This window comes from Mustelus asterias, chromosome 9, assembly GCF_964213995.1.
Source record: "Mustelus asterias chromosome 9, sMusAst1.hap1.1, whole genome shotgun sequence".
Classification (NCBI taxonomy): domain Eukaryota; kingdom Metazoa; phylum Chordata; class Chondrichthyes; order Carcharhiniformes; family Triakidae; genus Mustelus; species Mustelus asterias.
Window position 1 is genome coordinate 17,362,587 of NC_135809.1, and position 12,153 is coordinate 17,374,739.

The window sequence follows — 12,153 nt, forward strand, 5'->3', positions numbered from 1 at the left end:
CAGTGTGAAACTGTCTGGGAGGGGGTGAGAGACTATTTGGGAGGAGAGTGTGAGACTGTCTGGGAGGAAGGGGGGAGTGTGAGACTCACAACCGACCAATTGCATTACAAAGAAAATAAGTTGTGATGGCACAGGGAAGCTGATCAGTGATTGTTGTGTATTTTGCTCTTTTGTCGCTCTAAACTAGGGTATTCGCTAGGAAATTAAAAATATGAAATCAGGATTAGTGCAACAGTACATAAATTAACAAGTATATAAACACAGAGTTGACCGAGAGGTATTCATTGAAATTAATGGCTTAAACAAAATATTAACTGGGAACAGAGTGTTTTTTCTACATCACGGACAGGCATCTAAGAGCTGCTGTGTGTAATTCCTGCACCATGTGGGAACTTCAGGACATTTTGCATGTCTTGGTTTTCAGTGTCTCCAGCTGTTCCAGTTCAACTCAGGATTTGCGAGCTTGAGGGGTAGCTGGAGTCACAGTGGAGCATCAGAGAGGATGAAAGTTTCCTGTATCATATTTCCCAGGAAGTGGTCGCTCCAGGGCAAGTGGGAGCTGGAGATAGTAGATGGGTGGCCATCTGTAAGAGTAGAAAGAAGCAGGTAACTCAGGGCTCTTCAGGCTATGGGCCACTCTCAAACAGAGACTCAATATTAGAGATTGTTGGGAGTGACAATGACCTGAAGGAGTGCAGTTCCACACCATGGCACTAATGGGCAAGGGACTATACAAGAGGGAGCAGCAAAGTGTAGAAATGCAGTTGTTAAGGAGATTCTTTTGTTAGGGGGACAGACAGGAAATTCTGTCACCAACATTGCTTGTCCCACATGGTGTGTCGCCTCCCTGATGCCAGAGGCAAAGGTCATCAAAGAGAGGATGCAGAATATTCTGCAGTGAGGAAGGAGTGAGTGAGAAGCTGTGGTACATGTTGATAATAAAGATATAGAGAGGGCAGGTATTGAGGTCTTTTGGTCAGATTTTCAGGAGCGAGGCGGTAGGTTAAAAAGTAGGACCTTGAGGCTTACAATCTCTGGATTACTGACAGTGCCACACAGTAGCTGGAGTAGAAATAGGAAGATAGGGAGGATCAATGCGGCTGGGGCGGCACGGTGGCACAGTGGTTAGCATTGCTGCCTCACAGCGCCAGGGACTCGGGTTCGATTCCTGGCTTGGGTCACTGTCTGTGCGGAGTTTGCACGTTCTCCCCGTGTCTGCATGGGTTTCCTCCGAGTGCTCCGGTTTCCTCCCATAGTCTGAAAGACGTGCTGGTTAGGTGCATTGGCCATGCTAAATTCTCCCTCAGTGTACCCGAACAGGCACCGGAGTGTGGCGACTAGGGGATTTTCACTATAACTTCATTGCAGGGTTAATGTGACGCCAGTGAATAAACTTTAAAAAGCCTGGTGCAGGAGGGAGGGTTTCAGATCCTTCAACCATTGGGACCAGTTCTGGGACTGAAGGCACCTATTCCAAAGGGAAGGTTGTACCTCAACAACTCATGGGTCAATCTGCTCGTGGGAAGATTCACTAGTGTGGGTTGGGGAGGGTTTAAACTAAATTGGCAAGGGACGGGCACCAGCAAAAAAAACCAACGAGATGCATAAAGAAGTAAGATAGTACTAGAGAAGGACTATATTAATAGGAACTAACAAGGATGGAGCTTGCGGATGGAGCTTGAGGATGGAGCTTGAGGAATGCAAAGGCAGGATCACAGTGTACGCATGTAAACATGAAAAATGTGATAAAAAAAAGTTGGTGCGCTACAAGCACTGACAGCAGCGTGGGAATATGATATCGTGACAATAACAGAAATGTGGCTTAAAACAGTGAGGACTGGCCATTAACATACAAGGATATAAAGTATTCAGAAAAGATAAAGAAGGAGAAAAGGGAGATGGAGGACAGAACTGATTATGGAAGGCATTGCAGTGCTGGAAAGAGGGTGTGTACATGAGGGGGCAAGGTCAGAGTCCATTTGGTTAGAGCTGGGAAGCAAATGAGTAAGGTCGCATTACTTGGGATATTTTACAGGCCTCCAAACAGCAAGAGAGAGAAAGAGAGGAACAAATCTGCAGGGAAATAACAGAGATGTGCAAAAATTATAGAGTGGTGGATCTGGGGGACTTTTATTATCCAAATATTGATTGGGATAATGTAAGAGTAAAGATTAAGGAGGGGTGGAGCTAGGAGGGGTGGAGCTTCTGAAAACTGTTCAGGAGATGTGTTGCAGGAGACACTGCTGGAACTTTAAAAAAATCATTCATTATTGCCCATCCCTAATTGCCCTTGAGAAGGTGGTGGTGAGCTGCCTTCTTGAATCGCTGCAGTCCATGTGGCATTGGTATACCCACAGTGCTGATAGGGAGGGAGTTCCAGAATTTTGACCCAGCGACAGTGAAGGAACAGCAATGTATTTCCAAGTCAGGATGGTGAGTGGCTTCTGGTGCTGAGAAATGAGGTGGACCACGTGGATCAAGTGTCTGTGAGAATATTTGGGGAAGTGTGATCATTATATCATCAGGTTTAGATTAGCAACGGTGAAGAGCAAGAAACAATCTAGTACAGAATTTGGAAGAGGGCTCATTTCAATGTAATGAGAAAGAATCTAGCCAGGGTAAAATAGAACCAGAGACTGACAGATAAAATAGCAATAGAATAGGTGATCTTTAAGGAAGTGTTGTTTCAGGTATAGGTAAAGGTAACGGAGATAAGAACAGGGCTCCTGGGATACCAAAAGAGATAGGGAATATGATGAAACAATAAAGGAGGGTGTATGATGCATGTCAGGTGAATTCTTCAGATGGGAACCAGGCCAAATGCAATAAGCTGAGAGGGGAGGAGAAGAGAAAAATAAGACTGGCAAACAGAGAGTATGAGCAGTCAACATAAAAAGGAACCCAAAACTCTTCGACCAGCATGTAAATAATAAGCCATGAGTCCTATAAATGGCAAGAGGATGATATATGCTTAGAGGTGCAATGCTAGAATACTTAATGAGTTCATTGTATGGGTGTTTACCAAAGAAGAGGAAGCTGACAAATTATCAGTACACACAGAAATAATGGAGGCAATGGATAGTGTGAAAATTAAAAGCGGGATGGGGGCAGCACAGTGGCACGGTGGTTAGCACTGCTGCTTCACAGCATTAGGGACCCGGGTTCGATTCCCGGCTTGGGTCACTGTTTGTGTGGAGTCTGCACATTCCCCCCGTGTCTGTGTGCCTCCGGGTGCTCCGGTTTCCTCCCACAGTCCGAAAGACGTGCTGCTTAGATGCATTGGCCATGCTAAATTCTCCCTCAGTGTACCCGAACGGGCGCCTGAGTGTGGCGACTAAAGGATTTTCACAGTAATTTCATTGCAGTGTTAATGGAAGCCTACTTGTAACACTAAGAAATAAAAGTAAATTAAAAACTGGAAAGGCCGGCTATGTTTAGAGTAGATAAGTCACCTGGTCCGGATGGCTTGCACCCTAGGTTGATGCACCCCCTGCACACTTTTTCGAACCATGCCATTACGTCTATATTGCCTCTCCCTATCCCTTTTGCCAAAATGCATCACCTCACACTTCTCTGCCATTCTCTTCCCATTCTGCTCATCTACCCATGTCCTATTGCAGTCAATTTGTATCACCCTCACTGTTGTCATTCCTCCAAGGTTGCTAAAGGAAATGGGAGAAGTGATAGAGGAAGGTCTTGCCTTAATCTGTCAGTCTTCCCTAAACTTGGAAGTCCAGAATATCGGAGTGTGGCAAATGTGACACCCTTATTCAAGAAACATTATAAAGCCTGTCCTTGCAACGACAGGCTAGCTGGTCTAACATCAGTGGTTGGTATGGTTTTGGAATTTATATTAAATTGGGGGGGAGTGAGGTGAACCAACAGGCACTTGGGAAGGTTTGCGTTAATTAGGGAGAGCCAACATAGATTTGTAAAAACAGATCATGCTTGACTAATCTAATCAGAATTTTTGATGAGGAAACAGAGAAGGTTCATTAAGGGAATGCGATCGATGTTCTCTATATGGTTTTTTTAAGAAAGTCATTGACAAGATACCACACAAAAGGCTGGTTAACAAAATTGAGGCTTCTGGAACAGAAGGGTTATTTCCAATTAGATTAAAAATTGGCTTAAAGACAGGAAGTAGCGGCAGATGATTGTTTTTCAGACTGGAGTGCGGTAGATGCTGATGTTCCCCAAGGGTCGGTGCTAAGGCCACTGTTATTCTTAATAAATAAAAATGACTTGGATCTTGGAATACAGAGTAGAATTTCAAAACTTGCTGATGTACCAAGCTTGGGGGAATGACAACAGTGAGGGTGATACAAATTGACTGCAATGGGACATGGATAGATGAGCAGAATGGGAAGACAATGGCAGGTGGAATTTAATACAGAGAAGTGTGAGGTGATGCATTTTGGCAAAAGGGATAGGGAGAGGCAATATAGACTTAATGGCATGATTCTAAAAAGTGTGCAGGGGCAGAAGGACCCTGGTGTGCATCGATCTGTGAAGGTGGCAGGACATATTGAGAGTGTGGTTAGCAAAGCACATGGATTTTGGGCTTCATAAACAGAGGCATTGAGTACAGAAGCAGGGGAGTTAAGCTAAGCCTTTATAAAGCTCCAGTTAGGAACCATCTGGAAAACTGCTTGGAGTTCTGGTCACCAGACTTTGAGAAGGTGTAGAGGAGATCTACCAGAATGGTTCCAAGGACAATGGGCGGCACGGTAGCACAGTGGCTAGCACTGCTGCTTCACAGCTCCAGGGACCTGGGTTCGATTCCTGGCTTGGGTCACTGTCTGTGTGGAGTTTGCACATCCTCCTCGTGTCTGCATGGGTTTCCTCCGGGAGCTCCGGTTTCCTCCCACAGTCCAAAGATGTGCGGGTTAGGTTTATTGGCCATGCTAAAATTGCCCCTTAGTGTCCTGAGATGCATAGGTTAGAGGGATTAGTGGGTAAATGTGTAGGGATATGGGGGTAGGACCTGGGTGGGATTGTGGTCGGTGCAGACTCGATGAGCCAGATGGCCTCTTTCTGCACTGTAGGGTTTCTATGAATCTATGATAGGGGTGTGGGACAGGGGAAGAGAGCAGGGGGTGGTGGGTGTGGTGTTAGTTACAAGGATAGGTTGGAAAGGTTGAGGTTATTCTCCTTGGAACAAAGGAGATTGAGGGGAGATTTAATGAGTTGTACAAGATCATGACAAGATTAGATAAGGTAAACAAGGAAAAACTCTTCTCGTTAGCTGATTGTACGAGGGCCAGGGGTCACAGATTTAAAGTTTTGGACAGAAGCTGCAGAAGGGATGTGAGAAAGAACTTATAGACCCAGCAAGCGATAATGACCTGCACCTCACACTGGTAACCTTTAAGGGATAGCAGCATGACGTCACTAAAATGGAAGTGTGTCGTGAGATCCAGTCGTGGGTTCATGTTTGCCAAGGAACAGAACACAGCTCCGCTGCTGAAGCCTTCAAGCTATCTATCGATGTATAGCTGTTCTCATGTGCCCAGTCATTATGAGTGACTGCTCATCATGGCAACACGACATTCGTTGCCGACGAGGGTGGTAGAAGCAGAAACAATCGATGACTTCAAAGGGCAATTGGATGGCTACTTGAAGGAGATAAACTTGCAGAGCTACAGGGATCAAGTGGTGGAATGGGACTGACTGGAGTGTTCCGCAACATTGGCTATTCTCCAATCCTCTGGGACCTCTCCTGTAAGAAGTTTAACAACACCAGGTTAAAGTCCAACAGGTTTATTTGGTAGCAAAAGCCACACAAGCTTTCGGAGCTCTAAGCCCCTTCTTCAGGTGAGTGGGAATTCTGTTCACAAACAGAGCTTATAAAGACACAGACTCAATTTACATGAATAATGGTTGGAATGCGAATACTTACAACTGGTGTTGTTAAACTTCTTACTGTGTTTACCCCAGTCCAACGCCGGCATCTCCACATCACCTCTCCTGTAGCCAGTGAGGATACAAAGATTTCTCTCAAGGCCCCAGCAATTTCCTCTCTTGCCTCTCTCAGTATTCTGGGGTATATCCTCCTAGCTTTGACAAGCTGAATGGCCTCCCTCTGTGCCATAAAATGACTCCACGAATTTTATGTGAAGAAGTGATTCTTTCCTGAATAACCTAGATCAAATTTTAAGGCTCTTTATTTTTGCTTCTTTAAAGGATTCAATCCAAGGATCAAACTGTCGATCAATCCGCTGTACTTAAAGTTGTTGTTGGTTACATATGATAACTATTTGACACAAAAATTATATAGTTACCAGGTGCAACCCATGTCCCCATGGGGAGAGAAAGGCAAGAGCATTTCACTCTTCAAAAATATCAAATGCTAACAAAAACAAAGTAGAATTGGAGGGATGCCAGCCACACATAGTGCTCTTCTTCCCATGTACCGGTTAAGAGGTCTATTGGGAATGTATGTATCCTGATTAACATCCAGTGAACATTTATTTTGTCATCTTGACACAGTAATTGATTCTGGTGCTCTCAGTTTTAAACTCAAAAGGCCGGATAATTGGCCTCGAGTTCAAATCAGCATGTACTAGGCTGGGCGCTTGTCACACACAAAGGTGTAGGCCCGAGGCCTGCTGGGAATTGAGCCTAGGGTATCATTTGCTTTTCTAAAAATTAATTTACAGGATGTGGGCGTTGCTGGCTAGGCCAGCATTTATTGCCCATCTCTAGTTCGCCCTTCAGAAGGTGGTGGTGAGCTGCCTTCTTGAACCTTTGCAATGCCTGAGGTGTAGGTATACCCACAGTGCTGTCAGGGAGGTAATTCCAGGATTTTGACCCAGCAACAACAAAGGAATGGCGACAGATTTCCAAGTCAAGATGGTGAGTGGTTTGGAGGGGAATCTCCAGGTGGTGGTGTTCCCAGGTATCTGGGAAATGGCTTGGAAGGTGCTGCTTAAGGAAACTTGGTGAGTTCCTGCTGTGCATCTTGAAGCTGGTACAAAAGAGAAAATGCTGGAAAATCTCAGCAGGTCAAAGCTCTGCTTTGACAAAGGGTTGTCTGGACTCGAAACGTCAGCTCCTTTCTCTCCTTACAGATGCTGCCAGACCTGCTGAGATTTTCCAGCATTTTCTCTTTCAGTTTCAGATTCCAGCATCCACAGTAATTTGCTTTTATTGAAGCTGGTACACACTGCTGTCACTGTGTGTTGGTGGTGGAGAGATTGAATGTTTGTGGAAGGGGTAGCAATCAAGGGGGCTGCTTTGTCCTGGATGGTGTTGAGCTTCTCGAATGTTGCTGGAGCTGCACTCATCCAGTGGAGAGTATTCCATTGCACTCTGGACTTGAACCTTGTAGGTGGGACAGGTACCAATCGGGCATTGCCATGTAGCTCGCCGGTTGGGGCCCAGAAAAATTGAGCTACAGTTAAGTCTTGGTGGTGAGGATAGGTTGTGGGTGAGTGCAGAGGGGAGGATGTGGAGTAAATGGGCAGGGGGGGTAACAGGGGCAGAGGGAGAGGCGTCAAGTGCAGGCCAGCGGCAACCCGCAGTATTTTCTGTGAAGCCAGAAAAGCATTAATCAAGCATCCAAGGATTTGATATGGACCTAAATAAAATGTTTGTTAACACTGTTGACTGCTAAAAGATTGCAAATAACTGAAGGCAAATTTCATGAATTCTGTTACACTAATTCAGTCAGACCATCCAAGCATCTTAGCTCCCAGCGCTCAATAATGAAAGAACCATTCTGCTTTAATTGCAGATTTCTGGTTCGGGGTGGGGGTGGGGAGGATAAATGTGACTTGTTCATCTTTGTCTCCTGCCCATTATATTGTTTTTTACTTTTTGATTTTTAAAAATTTATTTTAAATTTAACTATTCCCCTGATTAGATTTCAGAATTAAGGTAAGGTAAAAGTTATATACTAAACATGAACACAATTGAAAACAATCAAGTTATTGACATAACTATCTCCATTGCAACTTCAGAAATCTAATTATTCTTTTTGCCATGTGAAGTTATCCAGTCTTGTTTCAAATTGGAAGCCCGGTTTGTATGAATCTGTCATTGTTCATTCACTGATTTGGAGCTCAGGCATTAAGTACTGTCAGATTTCCTGTATATGAATATATTATCAGATTCACCTATTTTGTAAGTCACAACAATTCACTGTGCCATATGTTTGTGGTGGCTATTTCATAAGATCCAAAATGTGTGAAGGATAAATTCTATAAAAGAGAAAAATAGCATAAACCCATCTTGTCATGACCAAGCCAATCTTTCAAATAAATAAAACCAGAAGATGCTGGAAACATTCTTCAGGCTGTGCAGCATTTCTGAAGAATCATAGAATCCCGACAGTGTAGAAGGAGGCCATTCGGCCCATCAAGTGAACACCTACTCTCCAACAGAATATCTTACCCAGGCACTTTCTCCCACCCTCTCACTGTGACCCCACACATTTACCATGGCTAATCCCCCTAATCTACACATTTTTGGACACGAAGGGACAATTTACCATGGCCAATCCACTTAACCTGCAAATCTTTGGGCAGTGGGAGGAAACCGGAGCACCCGGAGGAAACACACGCAGTCATGGGAAGAACGTGCAAACTCCACACAGACAGTGACTCAAGGCCAGAATCGAACCCAGGTCCCTGGCATTGTGAGGCAGCAGTGTTAACCACTGTGCCACCATGCCATGAGAGAAAAAAAAGTTAAGATCTCATTGAATGGCGGAGCAGACTCAATGGACTGAATGGCCTACTTCTGCTCCTACATCTTAAGGTCTAAAGTTTTACGTCAATGACCTTTTGGAAGACATATAGTGGTCAACCTGAAACATAGGGCCCAATTTTAATTCTGTGCAAGTGGCTGAGTTTGATTGGGCTGTACATGCACTCCGATTCAGGGAATGGGATATTTAAACCTCTGGGTTTCTCTATTCATCCACACCCTTCAGTACTTTTCCATTAGGATATGCTCGATTACAGGTTTTCCTTTCTCCCAGATACATACTTATCCTCTTTAGATTACACTTGTCCATCCATTCCACTAACTGTTCTGTCTCTTCCTGAAGTCTTTTTCTCTCTTCAATGTTTGTCTAAACCCGTTCTTTAGTGCCATCAAAAAGCTTCAGGACTATATAGAGAGAAAATCTAACCATCTCCCCTTGACAATCAATTACATTACCATCAGTGAATCGCCCACTATCAACATTGGCCAGAAGTGGATTAGCATTATAAATAATGTAGCTACAAGAACAGGTCAGAGGTTGCAAATTCTGTGGTGAGTAACTTATCTCCTGACTCTCAAAGCCTGTCCACCTCCCATAAAGCACAAGTCAGAAGTGTGATGGAATACTCTCCACTTACCTGGATGGGTGCAGCTCCAACAACACTCAAGAAACTGAACACCATCCAGAACAAAGCAGCCCGCCTGATTGGCACCCAATCCACCACCTTCAACATTCACGTCCTCCACCACTGATACACAGTGGCAGCAATGTGTACCATTTAGAAGATGCACTGCAGCAACACACCAAGGCTCCTTCGACAACACCTTCCAAACCCGCAACCTCCACCACCTAGAAGGACTGGAGCAGCAGATGCATGGATACACTACCATCATCGATTTCCCTCCAAGCCTTTCCTGACTTTGGAAATATATTGCCGTTCCTTCACTGTCGCTAGGTCAAAATACTGGAACTCCCTCTCTAACAGCAGTGTGGGTATACCTACACCACATAGATTACAGCAGTTCAAGAAGGCAGCTCACGCCCAGTTTCTCAAGGGAAATTAGGAATGGGCAATAAATGTTAGCCTAATGGAGCCTGATCAGCCATATAAATACTGTGGCTACAAGAACAGGTTCGGAAGCCGGGTATTCTGTGGTGTGTAAATCACCTCCTGATTCCCCAATGCCTGTCCACCACCTATAAAGCACAAGTCAGGTGTGTGATGGAATATTCTCCTAACCAGCGCTGCCCACATTCCATGAAAGAATAATTTTTTAAAAAATCCCTTCACCCAAATTTTAAAAAAATTATATCTACAACAAGAACAAAAACAGACTCAGCACCGGCATCTATCTTGGCTCTGTAGTATACTATAATACTTCACAGAGTGATTTATTGCACTTCATTTCAACATGACAATTAGTTTGCATTGCCTTAGCAGTGAAACAGAAATGATTAAAAAAAAATGCATGCTTCAGAGCAACTGGTTAACTAATAGAATTAAATTATTCATTTAAGTACTGCTTGGAAGGAAACAATAGTTATTATTCGAGGAATCATGTTCTACGTCCACTGTCCTATACTTAAATAGTAAATATTTAAAGTTAAAGTTTATTTATTAGTCACAAGTAAGGCTTACATTAACACTGCAAGTTATTGTGAAACTCCCCTAGTCGCCACACTACGGAGCCTGTTTGGGTCAATGCACCTAACCAGCAAGTCTTTCAGACTGTGGGAGGAAACCGGAGCACCCGCAGGAAACCCATGCAGACACGGGGAGAACGTGCAAACTCCACACATACAGTGACCCAAGCCAGGAATCAAACCCGGGTCCTTGGCACTGTGAGGCAGCAGTGCTAACGACTGTGCCACCCGTAAATATTTGTTTGAATATGAAAAAGACACATTTGCTTATAAATGCTCAGTATCCCAGATGACTAACATGCCAAAGAAATATGATCGTACTGCTGGAATTCAGACCTGCAGGTTGACGTTATATTACATACTGTATAATCATTTAATTTAAGACTTTAAATTTGTATTTTGTGATATAATTTAATTAAGTCTGGATTTATAGCAAGCAACATTCTATGGGTCGGGCAAAGATAAATCACAAACTACAATGCTGTGATTGCAATGCATACGCTCCAGAAACTAAACTCTTAATTCTGAAGTATTTCAGATTGATTTGCCTTTAAATCCCATCTTGGAGCTAAAACAACATCCTGATATCCTGAGAAGATATTTAATGAAGCTCTATTTTGAGCGGCCATCTCCTGGTGGGTCTTCATGATGACAGCTGCTCGCTGTGGAAAAGCTGTGAGGGGGCAGTTCTCAATTTGTGAAATGTATTAAGGGGGCTTCTAAACTTAAAATAAAATCATTGTAAAGAACGTGGGTTAAATTATATTAACTCCCATTACACACAAGTGGCGTAAACAAAATCCTCATTGAAATGTAGTGCATTATTTATTCTACTTCAAGGCTTTAGAAATCCACTCAGTCATGGCTCCCAGCAGATTAAATATTCCTCAGTCACAGAAAGACTTTGATGTTCCACTGTTCCTCACTGAGCACCTGCTATTTATCTCCGAATTTCTACAGGTTGCATAGCTTAATGGGAGAGATATCAAATTGATTCAACTGGTAGCATTTTTGTCTCTGATTGAGCAGGTTGTTGTCATACGATCACCTTCACTATTGATACATAATTATGCGGGCGGCATGGTAGCACAGTGGTTAGCACTGCTGATTCACAGCTCCAGGGACCTGGGTTCGATTCCCGGCTTGGGTCACTGTCTGTGTGGAGTTTGCACATTCTCCTCGTGTCTGCGTGGGTTTCCTCCGGGTGCTCCGGTTTCCTCCCACAGTTCAAAGATGTGCAGGTTAGGTTGATTGGCTATGCTAAAAAAAAAATTGCCCTTAGTGTCCTGAGATGCGTAGGTTAGAGGATTAGTGAGTAAATATGTAGGGATATGGGGGTAGGGCCTGGGTGGGATTGTGGTCGGTGCAGACTCGATGGGCCGAATGGCCTCTTTCTGTACTGTAGGGTTTCTATGATTTCTATGATTCCTATAATGTAGGCTTACGCGGAGAATTGAGAGACATCTGCATTGTCAGAGGCAAAGCTCTTTGAAAGAAATATTTAAAAATAAAGTCCCATACCTAAGGCTACTGGTTCAGATGGACATCATAAATCACAGGGCTTTACTCCAGGAAGAACATGAAGCTTCTCCAGTGTTATGGTCAAGATTACTGTCAACACTTACCCAACACCTAAAACCCAACTGACAGTCATTCATCACACTGCAACTAAAGAAGCCTATTGCTGCATTGGACTCCTTAACATTAATGACTGCTGTCAGAAATTGTCTGAAATTGTCTAACATGCTATTTAAATGCAAAAGGTTTGAATAGTCACACTCCAGTCAGCTATTTCT